The following is a 23,870-nucleotide window of genomic DNA, read 5'->3' as shown; positions in this document are numbered from 1 at the left end:
TGTCCAACCTCCTGCCTCTCATCACCACCATAGCTCCATTGGAGATGTTCAGTACTCCACTTCTAGCCCTACTACTGAAGCTATATCCACTGCACTCCAAGTAGCCTAGTGACACTAGATTCTTTTCCAGCTCCGGGATGTGCTTTACATTTGTCAATGTTCTCACAATCCCATCAAACATCCTCACCCTGACTGTTCCTATCCCAGCCACCTTGCAAGGATGATTGTCGCCTAGAGTCACTGATCCCTCATCTGTCTTGGTGTATGTCGCAAACCAAGACCTGTGTGGTGTGTAGTGATGTGAGCACGCAGAGTCTAGTGTCCACTCCTCTGTGTAATGCCTGTGACCATCTGATACCACAAGTAGATCATCCTCCACCTACTGCCCAGCAACTACACTCACTGATTCTGAGCCACTTCTTTCTCCCTTCTTGCTCTTCTATAGTGGACATTCTCGCTTGAAGTACCCGAACTCATTGCACTTGAAGCATTTCACCTCTTTCTTTCCCTTCCTGGACTTGGACCGCCCCCTGGACTTGCTTCTACCTCTGCCTCTACCTGTCCTCTCCCCTACTGCCAAACCCTCCTGGGGAGCCCGATCTCTGGTCAACTTTTTCCTCTACTCATTAGACCTCAGCACCGAGACCATGTCCTCATACTCCAGAGTCTCCTTGCCATAGAGCAGTGTAGTCACCAAAGAATCATATGATCCGGGCAGCGAACATAAAAGCAATAGAGACTTGTCCTCCTCATCCAGCTTCACCCCGATATTCACCAACTCCGTGCACAACTGGTCGAACCTCTGAATGTGGCCAATCACATCAGATCCCTCCTGCATCTGAAGACTGTACAACCTCTTCTTCAGCATCAGCTTGTTGCACATATTCTTCCCCATTACATGGTGTGCAACTTCGACCAAAGGCCCTTCAGGGTCTTTTCTTCTAGCACCGAATATAATGCCGCATCCGCCAAACATCCCCTGATCACCGAGCATGCTTTCTTCTCCAACGATGCCCACTGTCTATCTGTCATTCCCTCAGGCTTCTCATCCAAAGCCTGATCCAGATCTGCTTGCACCAGAAGATCCTCCACCCAGATTTTCCACATGGAAAAATTCTCCTTGCTATCAAACTTCTTGAAATCGACCTTTATATTGCTTCCCATGACTGGATCCAAGCCAAACAAGCAATATAAATTCAAGAAGTGTAGAATATCCTTGATGGTACCTTGCTGAAAATTTTCAGTACTTGGGATCTTCAACTTCTCGCACTTGGAACTGCTTCCTCACCACCGTGGCTCTGATACCAACTATGGGAGCATGATCTCGGCTCCTCTCATGGACCTTTGGTGTAGCAGAACCAGCAACGAATAGATCTGGAGACTTCTGGACATGATCCAAGGCTCTTAACGAAATCAGCCTGGTTGCTATCTTCTTCATCAGCCTTTCATTCCAGATGAAGAACACCTTTGAAACCACCTCAAAAAAATCCAAGATCTGGTACCCAACTAGATCAGAGCTGGATCAAGGTCCTCCAATTTATAGATCTCAAATCAGGATATTTTAGATGGGGAAGAAGATAGATGAAGACAGACCTCGCAGATCTGCCTACTGCAGCCTTTCCTGTAGATCTATTGATGGAGATCTCACCCGTGCCTCAAACGACCTCAGATCAATTCTAGATCTGAGAGAAACTTGTACCAACCTCTTCTCAAGAGATTTCAGGTCCTAAACCTGGTGTTTGGATGACTGCAAGAGAGGGGGGAGAAGAAATGGCTAGCGGCTGCAAGGGGGAAGAGGCTAGCGCCTCCCTTCCTTTCTTTCCTTTTATGGACTGGCGGCAAGAAACGCTAGGGTTTCTTGCTCCTGGGGCATGGAAGATGGCTGGAGAGAGAGGGAGAAGAGAGAGAGAGAGACTTGAGAGAAAGAGTTGTCTATTTTTTTGGCTTGATCAAACCTATACAAGTACATGTATATATAAACACCGGGTCAAGTGACCCAAACCCAAAACTTCCTTGACCAACTCTATGGGAGATTAGGTTAACCCAAGCCCATGTACACCTATGACTCGACCTAATCTCACCTATCCTAGGTCCAAACCTGGCCCATAAAGAGTTGGTCCCTTGAAGCCCACATAACCTAGACCTCAAGAACCCGAAAGGCCCACAGCCTTTCAACCTAGGGCCCAACTAGCCCTAGAGTCTCCATGAAGCCCTCATGAATGATGGACCTTGGCCTTAGCCTTGGTCCCCTGGGCCTTGGGCACACCACCTGGATCACAACAAAAAGAATAGGTATGCTTGTAGTGGAATGAAAGAGAGTCATGTGGAGGGACTAGTGATAAGTTAGCAATCCTAAAAATGGATTGAGAAAGTAGCTAAGGCAATGACCTCCTTGTATCAAGTGTGCAAGACCGTGTACATATTAGGATGTATCTCTAGATGGGCTTCTTTTATCATATTATGATGATTGTCAAAGGCAAGATCATGCAAGCAAATACGAAGTAAGCTAACAAGTATGCTGGCATCATTGAGGAGGGGTCAGTCTACTAGATGGACAAGTAGTTACATCTTGTATGTAATCAAAGTTCAATCCTTAATACTTATTTATTCTTATATGTAAAATATAATCATGCAATCTTTTATTTGTTAATTAGATTAGTTATATGTCTTGGCAGCCTATTATCTTGATTGATAGTTCCAATATAGTGTCCAACAAATGAATATGGATGAGGAACTATTGCCTTATGCCATTGTCATCTACAAGATAGAGCTGGATGTGCTTATTATTGCCAAACATCTAAAGAAGGTAACTTAAGTTGCATGGGCATTGAGAATAATATTTTGTTAGTTCAAATAGATATATAATTTCAAATTTCAAGTACATTTTATAAAGAATCTCTTAGAGAGGGCTCCCATAGCTTTGGTGAGAAGGCAATTGTGGGAAGTGAAGAACATGAATCCGGATATTTCTAAACACCAACACTAATTGATCTAACAATTTAGGTCAAGAGTGTCTTATATCCAATTTGCTTAATTGCATTTGCAATTGAATGGTGATTCTATTTTAGACTATCATTTGAAAATTTAGGAGGTTAACAATTCAAATCCTCTCGCAAGCAATATTGTCTATTAGCTACAACAGTCAACCTTCTTCCTAATATATAATGAATAGTGGAACCACCTATCAAAGAAGAGTCTAAATAACTTGATATATGGGTACTATAATCTATGATCCAAATCTACTAATGACTTTGTGTGTGACGACAAGGATCCCATGATTGTTGACTTGAAGGCTAGTAATAGTAGCCAGAGCTTGATGAGCCAGCTTCCTTAACTAGCAAGTATCATAGCAAATGTCGCTAGGATAAATATAGAGCAAGGGGTAGAGTAGCACACATCATATCATAATTAGTAGATACCTAGCAACAGGAGAAACTATGAAGCATAAAAAGAGCCAATTAGGATCAGAAGGCTTTATGTTGAGCCATCCACCTAAAGATATGACTAAAAAATATTTGGAAGAGATCAATATGAAAATCCAGTCTAATTAGGGAGGTAGGGCTAGTTAGAGTAGTGAGCCTATTCAAGCCACCTAGTAGAGCTAGGCAGAAAGAGATAGCTAAGAAGAGAGTAATTTCTCAAAATAACAAAAGAGAAAAAAGAAAGAAGGCTACATATTTGTTGAAGGGGTTTGATAAAGAGCTCGTTCACTCAAATTCTTAGGCCATTAAGTCCTCAAATGACTAGTATCCTAGATTGTTGTACTATACAAGAATGATGCTAATTAATGATAGTTTGAGCATGGATGCATCTCAGGGTAGAGAAGGTAGAATTGAATGTAGTGGACATGTAAACAACTTAGATCTACTGAATCTAAGTAAATTCACTGGTGGGACATGTTTCACTCATTGTATACAGGACATAGACCATGACATACATCATAAGGCCCATGAGGATATGATAGCATATAGAAGATAGGTTTTGGGGTAGTTCATGACATGAAATTGATACAGCTTATAAAATAGCACATAGAGCAAGGTCTCTAGATGTATTTGGAGCTTTATAGTATGTAAGATCATTTTCTACATTATCAAGGTATGATCTATATACATGTCCTTCATCTCACCATCATATCTAAGTGACTACTATCCTTCACAATCTCAACCAAATTATTTTATTGTTAGATTCTTTCTCTCATTTAGGAGTGGGATGGCTTGCATAGAATCAAATGGAGGATTGATATCAAGGTGGCCATCTAGGAGGCTCATATTATTGCATATAGGGTGGACACAGTATTTAGGTTAGAGTCATGTCCAAAGCCTCGACTACGATCAAGATTCTAATATTTATTAGCGACATAGATATTCCATGAGAGACTAGATATTGGTATGCATTTTGTGCTCCAAATCAATTTGATATTTTTATATTCAACCTTAAACATATACAATTTTTATTTAATTATTACTTAATTATTACATTTTCATCTATTCAATCACATGGCCTCCTAGAACTACAATGAAATAAATAACATTAAAGAACCAAACCAATACCAAACCTTAAAATAATTCTAAAATAAAAAAATTAAAAAGGTAAAAGGTAAAGACAATGAACTGGTACCAAACTGATATTATGTAGTGTCAGTATGGTTTGGCTTAGTATAGCTCCATACAAATATCTAACTGATATAATCCTGTATCAAGATTGCAAACATTGTTATGAAGCACTCCAAAAGATTGATTGTGGCCATGAAACTACTAATATTCTGTTAACTAATCCTGATGATGAAAATAAGAATTTAATAAGCCACTACTTGATGATACTATCAAAATATAGTTATTTTTATATATGAAACTTAAATGGTGCAATGCCCCATACCCACAAGCAGAGAATGCAAAATAGTTGCATATAACTTAGGGCATGCATGGCCTTGCCAAAAATGCAAGGCCTTGGAGCCTATACAAATGTCAATAATGCTAGAAAAGATATACAATCTAAATACCATTTCAAAATAAAACAACTAAATACCATCATTAATAGACAATCATATATAGTCCAACTACAAGAATATTCAAAAATCGAAAATGGTAACAATCCTAATTAATGATAATTCATAACAAGCATCCCACAATAATGTAACAACTAAACTATGGTTAAAGTATCATTAGAATGAATTTCTCAATCTAGTTAACTAGTGCTCGAATATCACATCAACTATTAATCAACATGTGATAATGTATCAGTGCATATCATGCAACCAAAATCATAATTTTATTCAACCATTGTTGAAATAAATGATTCATTTTCATATTATAACACTTTGATATGGTTAAAATGATTTTCCAAGAGTACACAATGACTAACTTAAGATATTTTCCACTCATGATAGGGCAATAATAGTGAAATATTTTTTGCAAACAATAATAGTGCGATATATTTAGCCTATAACAACATAATAATAGTACTATATTTTTAGCTTGTAAATAGAGTAACAACCATATTTTCATCTTGTGATTATATGGCATTAGCATTGCTAGGCCCATAAAGAAGAGCACAAAAAAGGGGAAAAGGAGCATGGAGGCTCGGGCATCTTGGAAGGTGCATCCAAGGAGAGGTGAATACTAGAGAGAATAGAATAATGGTGGGCTATAAAGTGATGAAACCAAAAGAGAAAGAGAAGATGAGAAGAGGAGAGGAGATCGGGGAGGTAAAGAGGAAAAAAATATTGAGTGTGGGTATAATGTGCAATAGAATGGTGGTATCCTGCAAGATAACATAGATATAGGGAGAGTAGAGAGTGAGGAAGAGAGAGAGAGAGAAGAGGCAACAAGAGAGTCAAGGGAGGAAGCAAGAAGGGGGCTTCTGACATGGAAAGGTGTTTGCTTAGCTACTTGACTAATGGATGGGAGATTAAAAGGTATTCATCGACTGATTGACTTGACATCAACTGACATAGTGATTCATCCTTAGGGATCTTCCTCATATACTTTTTTTAATTGCTATATTTTCATGTATAGCTAGGATGCCAATTTAATTAATAGCTAATTGGCTCTTGAGAAAAGTCATTGAGTACACTACTAGGATCCTTTGGACTAACAACTTCATCAAGGTCCTTTCTAATCTACAAAAAGTTGATATTGTAGTGCCTTTCCATTAACCATCATGTTTGATATTTCCTTCCACATTGAATAATTAGTAGGAGATGAATTGACATAGATGACTATGGCCAAAACATAATGGCTTAATTAAACTTTTAAGTTGAATGAGGTTCTAGTATGTAAATCAAGGCTTTCTCATGATTGGACTCTAAATCCTTATTTCTCTCTAACAAGTGGTATCAAATTCGATGGTTGATGATTGTAGACAAAATTTGAGCCTACAAAAAGTGCTAAAATTGTAATTTTCATAAATAATGTGATATATAGGTTGTTTGAGTTGAGACATAGAGGTCATAGTGCATCAAGTGATAAAAGGCACTTGATGAAGCAAAGTTTGATCAAAGTATACTAGATTGGACTCAAGGGCTAAGTTAAAATTAGCACAGGCATGAAGGGAGAGAATGTTAAGTATCCTCCACAAGGTTTGGTCTCATATATAATAATTAGTGGAAGGTATAAAAATTGATATATATAAATGATTGGGTCCAAACCTTAACCAAGGCCTTCTACTTGTCTAACTCAAACTCTCTATTTCTCTCCAACACTTTCCTCTACAATAGCTAGGCTTGTGAGTTCTATCAACCTAGGTCCAAGTCTTAACTTTCACCATGAAGATCTTTGTCACCTTCTTTACAAAAAAAAAAAAAAGAAAGAAAAGAAAAAGAAAAATCTATAGCTAGGATCCAATGCATTCTATATGTGTGAAAGAGAGCTCTTAAAATTCAAAAATTTTTAGGCACCCTGCTATATGGCTTGAAGGTGGTATTATTGTACGAGTTAATGACTTTAAGATCAACAGTGATGTAAGTAGAGGTGACAAAATTATCATGTTTGGTTGTGCCTAAGTAATCCTTCATAGTAGCAATCCCAAATCACCCATACTTCAAAAATCACTGTCTAATCTGATGATACTAAACTTATCCTTGAGGATCGATTTCTAAGATCACCCTAGGGCAATGATGTTGAGCTGAAATTTTGGAACAAAAATACCCCTCAATCAGACCGGAACCCCCTTCCCCCAATCCCTTTAGCCTCAATTAAAATATGTGAAATATATCAAAGGTAGTTTAGCATTACATGGTTAGTGATATTGGATTCTATCGTATGCCAAAAAGGTTAATTGTAGATACGTACATAAGGATCTTCAATTACTAAAATATGGTATACCAAATGCAATGATCTTAGGGAGTGTTTGGTTGAGAGTAGTGGGGGTCTAGAATCGAAATCAGAATGGATGACTCCCATTCCAACCATTTGGTTGGGAGGAGTCCCATTCTGATTTCGATTCTAGGATGGATGGGAATGGCTTAATCTATATAGAACTCAATCCCTACTCTCCTCTATGGATTCAAATTTCTATTCCAATTTCGATTCCAGACACAAACCAAATGCTTCAGAGGATTTGGCCATTTCAATTCTGATTCCAAACCATTTCGATTTCCATTCCCATTTCGATTATGGTTACGAACCAAACACCCCCTTAAATTATCAGGATCAAACTACCTAATGATAATAATTATTAGGGATCTATGATCACCGAACTAACCCTATTTGGGTGACCAAACTCCAGCTAAAAGTATCTTGTCCCCCAACCCCTCTCTCTCTCTCTGGGAGCATGCGTGTTTCTCCCCAGATTCCAGTCTGTTTCTTTTGGTACAAGATTCCAGTCTGGTTGGGCCTTATATCATTAGGCTAGTTTTAGGCCAGGTGCTCAGGCCTAACATAAACATCAGTCTCAATATAGAGTCCTAGGTTAAATCTGCTGATAAGAGAAAATTCATAGTTCTGAGCTATGCATGCATTCCTGCCATGAAACAAACTTCAAGCCACATACCTGTGCTACAGGAACATCCTACAACTTGAATTGAATATATTATGATATACAGTCATATGATTATTAGTCAACTGCAATAATCAAATCTTTTCATTAAATATCCCACAACGACCATTTTTTGCTGTCTTAGCCATTTTATCCCGTCTAATACAACTGCTCATAATAGCCGTGGAAATGAAGCAATAGAAATCCTTGACCAATAAGAATTAATGAAGCAAGTATAATTTTTAAATAAAATTATAATTTATTCAACCATAAAATAACTTCAAGCACTGTGTTTCCATTGACAACCACCTCTCTAGAATGGGATGCCTCCCTTCATGTCGTCATTAACGCCAGTGAAGGAAATCTCATATTTATACACATACCTATATATCTATTTATGTATCTATCTATCTATTATATATATATATAGAGAGAGAGAGAGGGAGAGAGAGAGAGAAACCAACACCAGCCACAAGCAACAGGACAGAATAGTATACTCAGCAAAATGGCCTCTTTAGAGCCACAAAGCAGTCAAAAACTTGTTGCATTGGCGAACAAAATGCCAACATAATTCCAATAAATAATAGGAGCTCAATTCACGCCTCTATCCACATCACTATTTGCTTGTTTTGAAGGCATCTCTTTGCTGTACGGCTAGATGCTGTTGAAGTCTTGCACGTCATTGACACTTTCAGCCACCAAACAATGTCTGCGTCTCTTTCCCTGGGCTTCCCTCCCTATCGATATCCATGCATGCAGCTTGATGGAAGGATAAATTTAAACCATGCACCTTTCGAGGAAATTCAATTACTCATTTATGGTTTATGTGTGGTCCAATTTTCTTGTAACAAATGCTCAACTATTCATTTGATGTTCAACTTTGGGAGTGACAAGCTTGCTGAGCTTTTCTGATAGGTGATTGAGCAGCCCATATGGGAGGCAAAATTGATTACAGATAAAGTTGGACAAAGTTATTGAAAGTTCCCAATATGAGATTTGTTGATCATTGCCAATATCTAGATAATTCGATATCTCAGCTCATATCGGCAAATGATATTGAGAAGAATTGACAAAGAAATAACATTATTTTTTCGAGGTTTAGTGTGTAGGAACTGAGATATTGAAAAGAATCAACCAACATAGTCCAACTAAGATTAGCAACCATTGTTTTAGACATTGATCTAAAATTTATTAACTAAAAAAAGTTCATTTAAAGTAGTATGTAGTGATTGGGAAAATCTTGACCTGATATGTGTTGATCCTGTATCTATTTTTCAGGCTTTTTTTTTTTGCTTCAATTTTCCTCGAGATCTATGGTTCAAGTACCATCACTAGCCAAATGCGAGACCTTATCCTTTAATAAGAAAGTTGTCAACCAGCTAAAATAAATGCAACCCATTTAGTGATATTGCTGGATGTGTACTTCAGTTTATCGTAGTTGAGATAAATAAGAACTAAGATTTTTTTTGCGTATATCATGAGTACCAATGCTGATATTAACTGAAATCACAGACGAGATGGAAAACTTATATGATAAATGGACTTGTAATGCACCAAGAGAATTACTCGAGATCGCTAGACTTATTGGTGTTCTTGCAATGCTATTCTTTGTTAGTGACAAACTTGAAAGGCATAAAAGTTGGAGGGTTTTGCAAGTAGAGACATTAGGACTTGAGGCCATAGAGGCTGTGATAAATGATCTATAACAATTGCACCTAACCAACTTGTTCTACTTTTATTTGCCCAATTGTACTTGCAACTACTGCTTTATAGAAAGTCTGACAAAAGAATTTGAAATTTCTAGGGAGACAAAATCTTAAAACCAAGTTTGCTTCCATGGGTACGAAATTGCCATGTCAACTCATATAATTTTATTGGTCAATTAGTGGTAGGCAAGTTTTGATGCAAGGGGATATATGAATGGCTGTAACCAAATGAGAAGAAGCATTATGGGATATTATCCTCTTATACAAAAAATGGTTCCACTTTTAGCTAGTGAATTCATTTTATCTTCTTCAAGTAGAAGTTTGAAATATATATCACTAAAAGTTGGAACAAGCGGCAATGTTTTGCCAAATATTGAGGTTTATTAGGCCAAGGGAAGTGTAATATATTTTTCTTTTTTTAGTATGCTCTAATAAAAATATTTTGTATCATCAATGCTTGAGGAAAAACCATTCAACCCAAAAGAAATATAGCTCCTTCTGGAGCAAGTTTGCAAATTGTTCCTATGCTAAACCTTCATTTATGTCTGATTAATTGCATTATATAGACTTCTTTACATGGAGGCATTTTGATTAGCTGAGACATGGGTGTTGGGATGTGCAGGGATTTCATGCATGTATTTTAAAAATTTTACAGTAAAAAAATATTAGATTAAACTATTTAATCTACAAATACATACATAAGATCTAATCTTAAAACTTCTGCAAACGGATCTATGATATGAATTTATATGCATAAATATCTGAATCTAAAATAACAACCATGTAAATCAAAAATCAGCATTCAGTAATAGATCTAATCTACTACTATTAGGATTAGCCACACAAGCATCTGATCTCTACAGATAGTCCACACAAAGCCCTCGAACTGATCAGACCTCCGTGGGAGTGCTAGCTCGTGCAATCGACTTCTGATGGCAGATCTGATTTGATCTCCTTCTTCGATCGTCTCAAATCTTTTCAATGTCGAATATAAATCTGAGGAGGATGCTGGATGGTGGAGAAAAATCAAATGAAGACTCTTCACTTTTGGTTTCTTCCTCACCCAAAAACCCTAGAATAATTCTAGGTCTCTCATCCGAGAGGAGATAGATCTCCTCCTTTGTTCATGCCAAAGAAGATAAAAGCCCACCCAAACCTCATGCCCCCAAAAAGGTATTCGGCCCCTCTTTCTCTCTAGTATCTCACAGTAAAAATTAGAGAGTGGTTGGTGCACAAAAAATTTATGGTTGTCGCACAAATGAGATTAGATAGGATAAGAGATAGAGTTTGTTGCAATTCAAACTATTTTGAAGTTTAATTTAACTCTAATTTTTTCTCACCCTTATCTGACATAAAGAGAGACCTACCAAAGAATTTTAGGCATAAAAAATAATTAGGAACACTTCTTTTTGGTCACACATAATAGACACCTTCACAAGGAGCCAACGTGTGAAAGGATAGGGGTAGGGTTTTAGGTTTAAATTCAAACCTTTTGAATTCAATTTAAAACCAACCAAATTCTATCCCTAATAGGTGACAAAAGAAGGATTTTGGCATAATTTTTCAGCACACAAACTAATTTGTACGATGAAATAAGGTGTGAAGGGAAGGAAAGGCGCAAGGGAGAGAGTTCCATTCATTTGGGACTCTAAGGTTTAGCCAATTGGGTTTCTATCAAATCCAATCTAATTAAATCAAAATAAAACTTGATGAATCTAATCTAATTAGACTCTTATAATCTCAATTTAAATCTAATCAAATCAGTAAATTAATTGAGTCATAAATCTGATCAAATCAGGATCATTTTTTTCTTATCGATTAGGAAATCTCATAACCTAATCAGATCTGACATGATTAAATCCAATTCAATTAGATTTGATCCAGACTTTAATACTCAATCAAATTAAGTTAATTAATGATCTAATCATTAATTAATCCTTCATTAACGATAGAGTCCCAGTCCAGTGGAACTCTTCAGCAGAGTCCCCGTCTAGTGGGACTCTTCATCAGAGTCTTAGTCTAGTGGGACTCTTCGGATTACCCATCTAATCAGAGAAAAACTTCTAGTGTGTGTGATCTCATAGGTTTGAACCTAAGTCAGTAGCATAGAAATAGATTTCTATATCAATCAGAATAACCATTTAGTAATGATACCTGATGTCCAGATAGGCCGAACGTATGCAAAGCAACACTCAACAACCTACTTGGATATAGTTACTATATAATTCATCTCTTTGACCCTTGATGCTAGAATAACTTAGAGTTTAAACTGTCAACTCTCAACAGTACATCTATTATGTATCTCAACCTAATAAATCTTGTGACTCCTCACAAGGACTACCCTAACCAAGATCTTACTAAATTGAAACACAAAGTATTCTCTCCAATCTTTTGGAGTAGTCAATTCTATCTTGACTCACGCATCGACTTCATAAGTACTTGACTGTATCCAAAAATCTTTCGATCTTGAATTAAAAATTCAGATAGTCCGGCACTAAAGCACAGTGAATTGCTTGCAAGTCATCGTAGTGATCTCAAATCGGAGGGATACTTATATCCATATCCCTTCGGAATAACTCTTAACAGCAGAGTACTCCAGAGTTGGTCACATTCAGTGAAATGTACTCCTATATTTCATCTGCATGCCATACCAGCGTCTCCACACTCTTTGATTAAGAGAACAACCAACCTATTTGACATACAATGACCTACACTTGATATATCTTTCATCTTAGTAATAGCATATTATTTGGTCGTGAACTCATTTAAGGACTAAACAATAAAATTTTTTTTATCGATTTAAAATAGTCCTAAGGACTTTCATCATAACATAAAAGTTCGATATAGAAGATGTACAAGCTTATGATGAAAATTATCAAATAAATATTTTATTAATTAATTCATATACAATTAATTAGCACAATCATCAACAGGTTGATGATTGACTTTGAAACATATTTTTCAACAACTCCCACTTGTATTAAAGCCAATTGATACAGTATCGTATACTCATCTTCATTTTGTGATCTTCGAACTCCTTTACTGTAAGGGCTTTAGTGAATGGGTCAGTCAGGTTCTCCTTTTCGTTGATCTTTTGAAGGTCGACATCATCTCGATTCATGATTTCTCGAACAAAGTGGTAGCGATGCAGAATATGCTTCATCTGCTGATGTGCTTTCGGCTCCTTTGCCTGAGCTATGGCTCTAGTACTATCATAATAAAATAGAACTGGACCATTGATGGAGGATGCCACTCCAAGCTCGATGATGAACTTTCTCAGCCACACAGCTTCCTTTGCAGCATTGGATGCCGCGATGTATTCCACCTCGCATACTGAGTTGGCCATAGTGTGTTGTTTAGAACTTTTTCCCCAGACAGCTCCATCATTTAGGATAAAGATATATCTTGACATGCTTTTGCTATCATCACGATTTGACTGAAAACTGAAATCAGAATTTCAAGTCAGATTCTCTATAAACGAGCCATTGGTCCTTAGTATTTCTTAAATACTTAAGGATAGTTTTTGTAACCTTCCAATGGTTCTCACCAGATCTGATTGGTATATGCTCACTACTCCTAGTGAATATACCACATCCGATCCCGTACATATCATGGTGTACATTATAGAACCCACTACCGAGGTATATAGAATTCTTCTCATATGCTCTCTCTCTTGAGGGGTTGTCGGACAATCCTCCTTCGAGAGAAAAATTCCATGGCCTATCAGAAGATAGCCTTTCTTGAAATTCTCCATGCTGAACCATTTCAGCATGATATCTATGTATGTCGATTGGAAGAGTCCGAGCAGCCTCTTAGATCTATCTTTATAGATCCTCATCTCTAGGATGTAGGTTGCTTCTCCCAGATCCTTCATAGAAAAATGTGACGACAACCACACTTTTATTCTCTATAATGCAGGGATATCTTTTCAATTAAGAGAATATCGTCCACATACAAAATAAGAAATACAATTACTGAATCATTAGTCCACTTATATATGCAGAGTTCCTCTTCATTCTTAACAAAACCATAAGTTCTAATCACCTTATCAAAATATATGTTTCAACTCCGAGATGCTTGCTTTAATCCATAAATGGATCTCTGAAGCTTGCACACCTTGGATTCATCTATAGATGTGAATCCTTCAGGTTGTATCATATACACCTCTTTGTTTAGCTCTCCATTTAAAAAAGATGTCTTCACATCTATTTGCCAAACTTCATAGTCCAGATATGCCGCTATCGCAAGCATGATTTGAATAGACTTGAGCATTGCCGCAGGAGAGAACATCTCATCATAGTCAACACCCTAATGCTGACAATATTCCTTGGCAACCAGATAAGCTTTATAGGTCTCCACCTTTCTGTCTGCGTCCATTTTCTTTTTGAAGATCCACTTACACCTTATGGATTTTATCCCTTCAGGTGGATCAACCAATATCCACACATTGTTGATCTTCATGGACTCCATTTCAGATTTTATGATTTCTAGCCATTTCTCAGATTTGGACCTCTGCATTGCATCCATATAGGTGACTGGGTCTTCATTATTCTCATCGAGCTCAACAAGATCCCCATCCCAAACCAAGAAACCTAGGTATCTGTCTGACTGATGCGGTACTCTACCGGATCATCTTAAGGATATTTATATATTAGGCTTCAGATTTGATCTTATCAAATCTGGTTCAGATTTAGTCATTGGTGTTGATTCTTCTACGTATTGAACTTTATCAAGTTTGACTTTAGAGGCACTTATTCCTTCACTAAGGAACTCTTTTTTCAAAAAGTGTGCCTTACTGCTGATAAATATCTTTTGTTCAGCAGGGAGGTAAAAGTAATATTTTTTCATTTCTTTGGGGTACTCTATAAAATTACACTTATCAGACCTAAGTCCGAGCTTGTCGGTTTGTAATCATTTGACATAAGCCAGACACCCGCAGACCTTAAGGTAAGTGAAGTTTAGCCTACACCCTGATCATATCTCATATGATGTTTTACTAACTGACTTGCTTGAAATATTATTGAGCACAAAATAGGCTGTCTCAATTATATATCTCCAAAAAAAGATCGACAGACTTGCAAACCCTATCATGGATCGAACTATGTCCAATAAAGTTCGATTCCTCCTTTTTGAGACATCATTATACTATGGTGTCCCTGGAAGAGTCCATTATGAGAGAATTCTATTCTCTCCAAGATATGTCAGAAATTTACTGAAAAGGGATTCACCCCTTCAATCAGATCGAAGAGTCTTAATACTTTTTTTAATTTATTTCACTACTTCATTACGAAATCATTTAAATATTTCAAATGACACTACAAGAAAAGAGAGTTTTTACGATGAAATTATTTATGATAAAATATTTTTATCATAAATAATAAGTATTTACAACAAAAAGTAAAATTTATCATAAATAATAAAATTTTAAGATGAAAATAATTTTTCATCGCCAATACTTTTATATTAGCGATGGAAAAAGAATTTTATTGTAAATAATTATTATTTATGATGATAATTTTCATCATAAATAATAAAATATTTATTTTAATTTTAAATTTTCAAACATTCATGATGAAAATATTTTCATCATAAATAATTTAAGTATTTATGATAAAAAATATTTTTTATCAAAAATAATATTATTCTTAATAAAAAATTTCATTATTAATATTTAAAAAAATGAAATATTTTAAAATTAAAAAAATTATAAATTATTTATGATGAAAATTTTTTATCATAAATAATCAAGTATTTACAATGGAAAATTCTTTTCATCGTAAATACTCAATTATTTATTATAAAAAAATTTTATCACTAATATTTTAAAAAAATAAGAAATTTAAAAAATTTAAAAATTATAGATTATTTATAATAAAAATATTACATCATAAATAATCGATTATTTATGATAAAAATATAGTTCCATCATAAATACTCTTTTAATTATGATGAAAAATTTTCATCATTAATATTTGAAAAAAAATAAATTTTTTTAAAATTTAAAAATTATAAATTATTTATGACTTAAATATTACATCATAAATAATATAGTATTTATGATAAAAAAATTTCTCATCATAAATATTGATTATTTATGATGAAAAATTTTCATTGTTAATATTCAAAAAAATAAAAAAAATTTAAAAATTATAGATTATTTATGATGAAACTATTATGTCATAAATAATTAATTATTTATGATGAAAAATCATTCCATCATAAATACTCTCTTAATTATGATGAAAAATTTTTATCACTAATATTTGAAAAAAAAATTAAAAAATTAAAAATTATAGATTATTTATGATAAAAATATTACATCATAAATAATTAATAAATTATGATAAAAAAATCATTCTATAACAAATACTCTCTTAATTAGGATGAAAAATTTTCATCATTAATATTTAAAAAAATAAAAAATTTTAAAAATTCAAAAATTATAGATTATACATGATAAAAATATTACATCATAAATAATATAGTATTTATAATAAAAAGATTTTTCCATCATAAATACTAGTTATTTACGATAAAAAATTTTCATCATTAATATTTAAAAAAATTTAAAAAATTCAAAAATTAAAAATTATTTATGATGAAAATATTATGTCATAAATAGTTAAGTATTTATGATAAAAAAGTTTCTATTTTAAATATTAAATTATTTATAATGAAATATTTTTATCACTAATATTTAAAAAAATAAAAACTTTAAAATTTAAAAAATTATAGATTATTAGAGATGAAATTTTTTTTCATCATAAATAGTCAATTATTTATGATAAAAATATTTTTATCATCAATATTTTTAAAAAAATTAAAAAATATAAAACTTATAGATTATTTATGATAAAAATTTTACATCATAAATAACTTAGTGTTTACGATAAAAATTAATTTTTCATCATAGATAATTGACTATTTATAATGAAAAATAATTTTTATTGTAAATACTCTATTATTTATGATAAATAATTTCATCGCTAATAATTAAAAAATCACAACTTCAAAAAAATTACTTCCAATACTGAGAAAGAATTATTCTCTCAGTATCCAGATTTTGTTGGATGATGCAACAAAATTCTTCATCTACAACTGAATCAACCTTCTTTAAGATCTAAGAGTAAACCATCTCAAAAAATTAAACGCAAGAAATTTGATTCAAAAAAAATGTCAACTTCCAACTATATAAAAAATAAAATTTTATAAACTTTTTGATGGACTAAATTATGTTATTTACTTCTAAACCATCTTAAAAAAGTTTAGTCAATAATCTTTTGTGACAATAAAATCTTATAACATCTTTAAAAGAAAAATGTAACTTCTTAAATGCAGTTTTAATCTACGACAGATTATGCACCACAGCAGTCTGATCCCTAGAACCATCAATTGATGTCGATCCTTCATCAAAAAGATCATATTCTATATAGAAACTAAGGCCAACAGATCACCTAAAGATTTTCCTTCTGCATCGGATCTCAAGGGTCTTAACTGCTCATAGATTAAATTTGAGTTCGGATGTCCATTCAAATCTTTCGATCAACTCATGACAGTGTTGCCACCAAAAAAGTAAAACTAATTAGTTAATTTTTTTAATTATAAATTATATTTGATTGGAACAGAATATCAGAGAACTAGCCTTATTTTTGTGATCAAGGAGAATCAAATTGATCCATATCATGGTTGTCTCATATTTATCTCATTCTTCTATACAAACTGCAATCTTCATAAATCCTGATTAGCATGAACATATCCCAAGGCTGCTAGAATTCAGGAATATACTTGAGAAGATACTTTTAGTGGAGAAATATTTTTTTACAAAAATTATTTATGATAAAATTTAAATTTACGTTGCTAATAAGGTTATTAACAATGAAAACTTTTATCGTCAATAATTTTTTTGATGAATTTTTTTTAGAAAAAAAATTATTTTAGTGAAAAACTTTTTTTTTGAATTATTAGTGATAAAAGTAAAATTTTTATTGCCAATAAACTTATTAACGATGAAAATGCTTTTCATCATCAATAATTTTTTTTAATTTTTATTATGAATATTTTTTTGATGGAAAATATTGACGACGAATATAATTTTTTCATTGCTAATAAAGTTATTAACGATAAAAATTCCATCATTAATAATTTTTAGAGGAAAAAATTTTTAATGGAGATTTTATTTTTTTTTGTGGAAATTATTAGCGATGAAAATATAATTTTTTTGCAAGAATTTTTTTTTGCAGAAAATTTCTTTTTGACAGATATTATTGGTGATGAAAAAAATTTATATCATTAATAATTGTATTAGTGATGAAATTTTTCGTCACTAATAGTTTTCATCAACTCAACGTTCCATCGCGTCAAACCCATTTCTCCCCTCCCCTCTCTTTTTTCCCGCTCCCCACTCCCTCTCTATGCTCTCCCTGAACCCTCCCATCTTCCTCTCCCTCTCCGTGCTCTCCCCCCTCTCTTCCCGTCGGTGAGCCTGTCGTCACCGCCGTCCGTTGTCCGCACCACCATCATCATTGCCGTCGCCATCCGTCGAAGGTAAGGTTCTTCAAACCACTTTTTTTTTATTGATCGGGCCACCAGGGGGCGGAGGGGGTTGCGGGGGGGGGGGGGTAGCGGCACCACGAGGCCGGGGAGGGGGTCGATCGGTGGGGAGGTGGTCGGGGGGCGGTCGGAGGCGAGACGAGGGTGCGGAGGGGAGGGGGGCGGCCGGTGGTATCATGGGGCCAGGGAGGGGGTCGGGGGGTGGAGACCCGGCCGGTGATGCCACGAGGTCGGGGGTCGGAGACGGGGCCAGGGAGGGGGTAGCCGACGGTCGGGGGCGGGATGGGGTCCATGGGCGGTTGGAGGCGAGACGGGGGTGGGGAGGGGGCCGTGGGCGGTCGTCGACACCATCGGGCCGAGGAGCGGGTCAGTTGGGGGAGACGGTGCCAAGAAGGGGGCGGCTAACGGTCGATGGCAAAACGAGGAGGGGGTCGGCCGGGGAGGGGTGGGTGACGGCTGGGAGGAAGGAAAGAGAAAAAGGAGGGGGAGGGGGAAAAATAAAGAAAAAAATAAAATAAAATAAAACAAAATATTAATTAAATATTTTATTATTTAATTAATAAAAATAAAATCTAAATTATGATCTGAATTAGATTGAGGTCGGGATCCGGATTAAGATCTCGATTCAGATTGGGATCTAAATCGGGATCTAATCTGAGCGGCGCAAGGTCTGTGACAGTGCCGGCACCGTGGGAGCGGGGGCCATGGGAGGCCGAGTCTAGGTGGCGTGGGGTGTGTGACGACACTGGCATTCTGGGAGTAGGGGCCATGGGAGACTGAGTCCAAAGCTCATTTAGGAAAAAAATTATTTAGAAAAAAAATATTTTTAAGTAATTTTTTTTTTAAAAAAATTATTAAATAAAATTTAGATAAAAAATATTTTATAAAAAAATAAAAAATCATCGAGTCTTCAAGATTAGGTTTTGTGTTATTATTTTACGTTAATATTATTTTGCATGCTCAACTGCTTATAGTTTATTTTATATTTGTTGCATAAATTTATTTTATATTTATTGCATGCTCAACTACTTATAATTTTTGTTATTATTATTTAATATTATATTCATTTATATATCAAAAATTAAAGGTATGGCACCAGGAGACAGATGATGACGTTAGCATTTGCTGTCCACCTCGAAGGTCGAGGCACCTTCATTGATTTCTACTGCCACACCAGTTCCATCATTAGAGGATCCTGCATTGACAGGTCCCAGTGAGATGGATTCGAGTGAGGCAGGTCCGAGTAATATTATTATTCTTTTTATATAATAAATTTTAATTTTTTTATTTAGATGGCTATCATATTAATGATTTATTTATTATTATTTCAGATCATTCTCCACCGATAGTGAGGCAAGGGCGAGGTCCATCGAAGAATCTCACTCTAAAGCATTGGAGATGCAAGTATCCAGGACAGCGTCTCCGTATCGAGATACCACCCGACTACACCAAGCCCATTAGGGGATGGTGCGAGCTATAGCAGACTGAGCTGGGCATCATATGCTGCAGCTATGCCCTCATGATGCTTTTTGATTGGCGTCACGTTGTACCGACTTAAAGAGAGATTTTTTATATCCACTTACAGATAAAATAAATTATACTATGAATATTTAATTAGTATAGTATTCTTCTAATATTTATTATTGACAGGGTGTTTTTGATATTATTGATTTTGAGGAGGATCGTGTGCGGCGAGCCGTGGATGCTCATTTATCTTTGCATTCCAAAAATTATCGCCACCACATCCATCAGCATTGGTACCATATGATGCAGGATCATAAGGAGGAGGCAGCGCGGCAGCAGCCCTATGATAGCATCACTATAGATGATTGGACTATCATATGCCAACATTATGAGGATTCGACATATCAGGTTATACATCCAAATTTTTTTTTTAAGTTTAATGATTGAATCATTTATTTTTAAATTAAATTTATTATCTACTAATTTGATTGGTAACTGTACAAAGAAGATATGTCCAGAACATCGTGAATCGGATGAGGCAGACCGTACAGTATTGTGGGGGTTCGAGGTCGTTCTCTCGTCACATGGAGCAGATGGTAAGTAATTTTTAATTAGTATATAATTTTTTAGTTATTTAAAAAATTTTTAATTAATTATTCTCAAATTATAGAGAGATGCTGAGAGTGGCGAGCTTTCTAGTAGGATCGATATCTACCAACGGACCCACCAGCGATGGTCAGAGGAGTGGATAACAGAGAGCCAGGAGCTCTTTATATATTTTTTTAATTATTTTTTTATTTATAGTTTGATTTTTATTACAAAATTAAAATAGCTATAACTTTAATTTTCAAGATCGTATGATAGATATGAGATCCCAGCCTACCCTCGAGGGCTCGACTGCACCCACAGATGACGAGATCTGTGATCAGATGCTTGGTACAAGACCTTGTTATGTTAGATATTTAGGGTATGGAATTACTACACCCTCATCCTCACGCTCGTTTAGGACTGACATCCATGCTGCCTGTGATGCTCGACTGATGGAGGTACAGAGGTAGACTACTGAGGATCGACAATGAGCTCATGAGTTGACTGCATGCGTCGATGAGTATCAGTGGCTTTAAATCTAGATGATGGAGTGGATGGTGCAGCTAATGAGACAGCAGCAGGTCGGACCGAGCTCTTTCGAGTGCTCTCCTTCCCCAGCTCGTTCTCCTTTTGCAGATGCCGATACTTGACGGTCTCTTTATGTAGTTTTTTTATTTTTATTTCAAATCTCTTATAATTTTAATTTAATATAATAAAATAATAAAATTTATTTATGAATTTATTAGGTAAACTTTTTATTTTAATTTTTTATTTTTAATTTATAAAAATATTATAAATATAAATTAAAAATATATATTCATAAATTATTTTTTAAAAAAATATATGTAAATTATTAGTGATGAAATTATTTTCGATGAAATATTAATCACCAAAAATATTTTACTATGATGAAAAATTGATTGTAAATAAAATTTTTAATAAATTTAAAAATATTAAAATTTTATATAAAATTAATAAAGATGAAAATATTTTTATCACCAATAATTGATATTTATTAGTGATGACAATTTACGTCAGAAATTGGTGTATTTATGATGTAACTTTACATTGCTAATATTGTTTAAATTTGATTTTTAAATAATTATTATTAAATTAATAGTGATGAAAATATTTTCATCACTAATAATTATATTTACGATGAAAAATTTACATCACTAATATTTTTGTAAATTAATGACAAAAAAATTATATTTGCGATGAAAACTTTTCATTGCTAAAAGTTTTTAAAAATTTTATTTTCATAAAAAATTTTAATTAAATTAATAGTGATGAAAATATTTTCATCGCTATTAATCTATTATTTATTAGTGATACTAAATTTTATCGTAAATATTCTTTTTTATGACTAAAATTTTTTATCATAAATAGTTTTCAAAAAAATAAATTTTTTTAACGATGAAAATTTTTCATCGTAAATAATCGATTATTCATGATGAAATTTTTTTTCCATCATAAAATATTATCAATGATGCGATTATTTGCGATGAAATATTAGCGATGAAAATTTTATCGCTAATAACTATTAGCGATGAAAATAGATTATTAGCAATGAAAAATTTTCGTCGCTAATAACCTATTTTGTTATGTGCGACTCGGACTTGTGTTTCATCAAGTAGACATATCCATACCTAGATAGGTCGTTTGTGAATGTAATGAAATAGCTATACCCTCCTCTGGTACTAATGTTCATAAGTCCACGTACATCACTATGTATTAGACCTAGAACTTCACAAGCTCATTCACCTTTTTCAGTAAAAGGTGATTTAGTCATCTTTCCAAGAAGATAAGACTCATAGATCAACAATGATTCATAATCATTAATATTGAGGATACCCTCTTATGCTAACATATTTATCTTGCTTTTGTTAATATGACCAAGCCTGCAATATCAAAGGTAGGCATCTCTGACATTATCTAACTTTAGATGTTTGTTTGGAGTATACATTACACTCATAGGCTGTGACAAGATATAGATATCATTTCTTAATTATCCTCGCATTATTGTAATATCATTTATAATGATATCACAATAATCATTCTTTATTAATAAACTATAACCATCTTTGGCCAAAAAGCCAATAGAGATTATATTAATCAAAAAAGATGAACAATAGTGACAATCACTTACAATAACACTATTAAATTTGAAAACAAGCTCGATGACTCCTAAAGTCTGGATTGAAATTTGACTTCCATCTCCTATATTTAGGAATCTCTCATCGTTCTCAAATTTTCTACTAACTTGAAGTCCTTGAAATGAATTGCATATATGAACTGGACTTTCAGTATCCAATACCCAAGTAGTAGTGTCACATATAGAGAAATTACAAGATGTTATCATAAAGCACCTTAACCAGCAACTAATTGCTTGTTTCTCTTTAGCTTATTTGGGTCATAGCCTGCTTAACTTGGTTCAACCCTAAACTTTTTAGCAAGATTGGGCTCAAGACCAATGTTCAACTTCTGATACTGACTATCGAAGTTGGATCTAATAAGCTCATCACTATCAAATAGTGAGTGGAGCGATAAATTGCTAGTCAATTCTGAAAAGAAAAAAAAATACAGACCTAATTAGTATTTGAATTAATCAAGTCTAAATATATGGACTTTCGTCTAAAGGTTCTCTTACTATTTTATATGAATTAGTAGCCTCTAACTCTAATTCGAAGAATTACTTTAATTCCTTAGTGGATACTAAAATTCACACAGACTGCATACAGGTCCGAGTATAGCTCGGCCAACCCATATGCATCTATGAGTAGGTTCTCAACTAATTATTTTTTTAAATAATTTTTAATAATTAATTTTATCCTAGATTTTATTTCAATAGGTGATGGGCCTCCACTGAAAGTCCTGGTTAGATCCAACCATTAACATGAACCTACTCAGGGATTCTAACTAATGAATAATTAGATTTGAGTATGGCTCAGCCAATCCAATCATTCATCATATAGTACAATAGAGTCATCACATGATGAATAATAATTTCATCATTCAGAGAAACACCAGTCGGATGGCGTCTACAATGTTAATCAGAAATGATAGACCCATTACCATTCATCTTAATGGAAGACTATGATCTAGTTAATTATCACCATAACTAGCTTATTTTATGGACTTAATAATTTAAAAAATTTGATTAACATAATTTAACAGAATTAAATATATAGACTAGCTAATCTAAATTTTTCTACTGACTTCATCAAGTCAGATCAGAGTGGACTAGAAATAAGCCGATCCAACTGACAAGTCATCATCCCACTGACTTTACAAAGTCATGTCGAGGATAAAGACAAGTCAAACTAGGAGCACCTAAATCAATCAAACTGATTTCTTAGTAAGCATGGGTTAACCCTAATCATTAAGCGATCCGATCAAAACTTGATTCATCATGTTGGTCAGGTAAGTGAGATCGGTGGGAGAGATATGCCATTAACTCATCATAGACTCAATCTATGAGAGTAGCTCTCAATTAAAAATCATCGATCAAGACTGTCAAACTTACTTTAGATACCAACTGGTTAATTAGTTTCAATTCGATCAACTTATGGATTTGGATTTGGCCGC

General features: G+C 34.2%; 1 pseudogene; it reads right to left on the bottom strand.

The window, feature by feature from the left end:
- LOC140856239 (uncharacterized) overlaps positions 1 to 18,523 on the bottom strand; it is a 64,994-nt pseudogene extending 46,471 nt beyond the window's left edge.
- Positions 18,524 to 23,870: the final 5,347 nt, after the last annotated feature.

Source organism: Elaeis guineensis, chromosome 3 (genome assembly GCF_000442705.2).
Source record: "Elaeis guineensis isolate ETL-2024a chromosome 3, EG11, whole genome shotgun sequence".
In the NCBI taxonomy this organism is placed as follows: Eukaryota; Viridiplantae; Streptophyta; class Magnoliopsida; order Arecales; family Arecaceae; genus Elaeis; species Elaeis guineensis.
The sequence above is the reverse complement of the archived record's forward strand: the minus strand, read 5'-3'. Positions and strand labels throughout refer to the sequence as shown.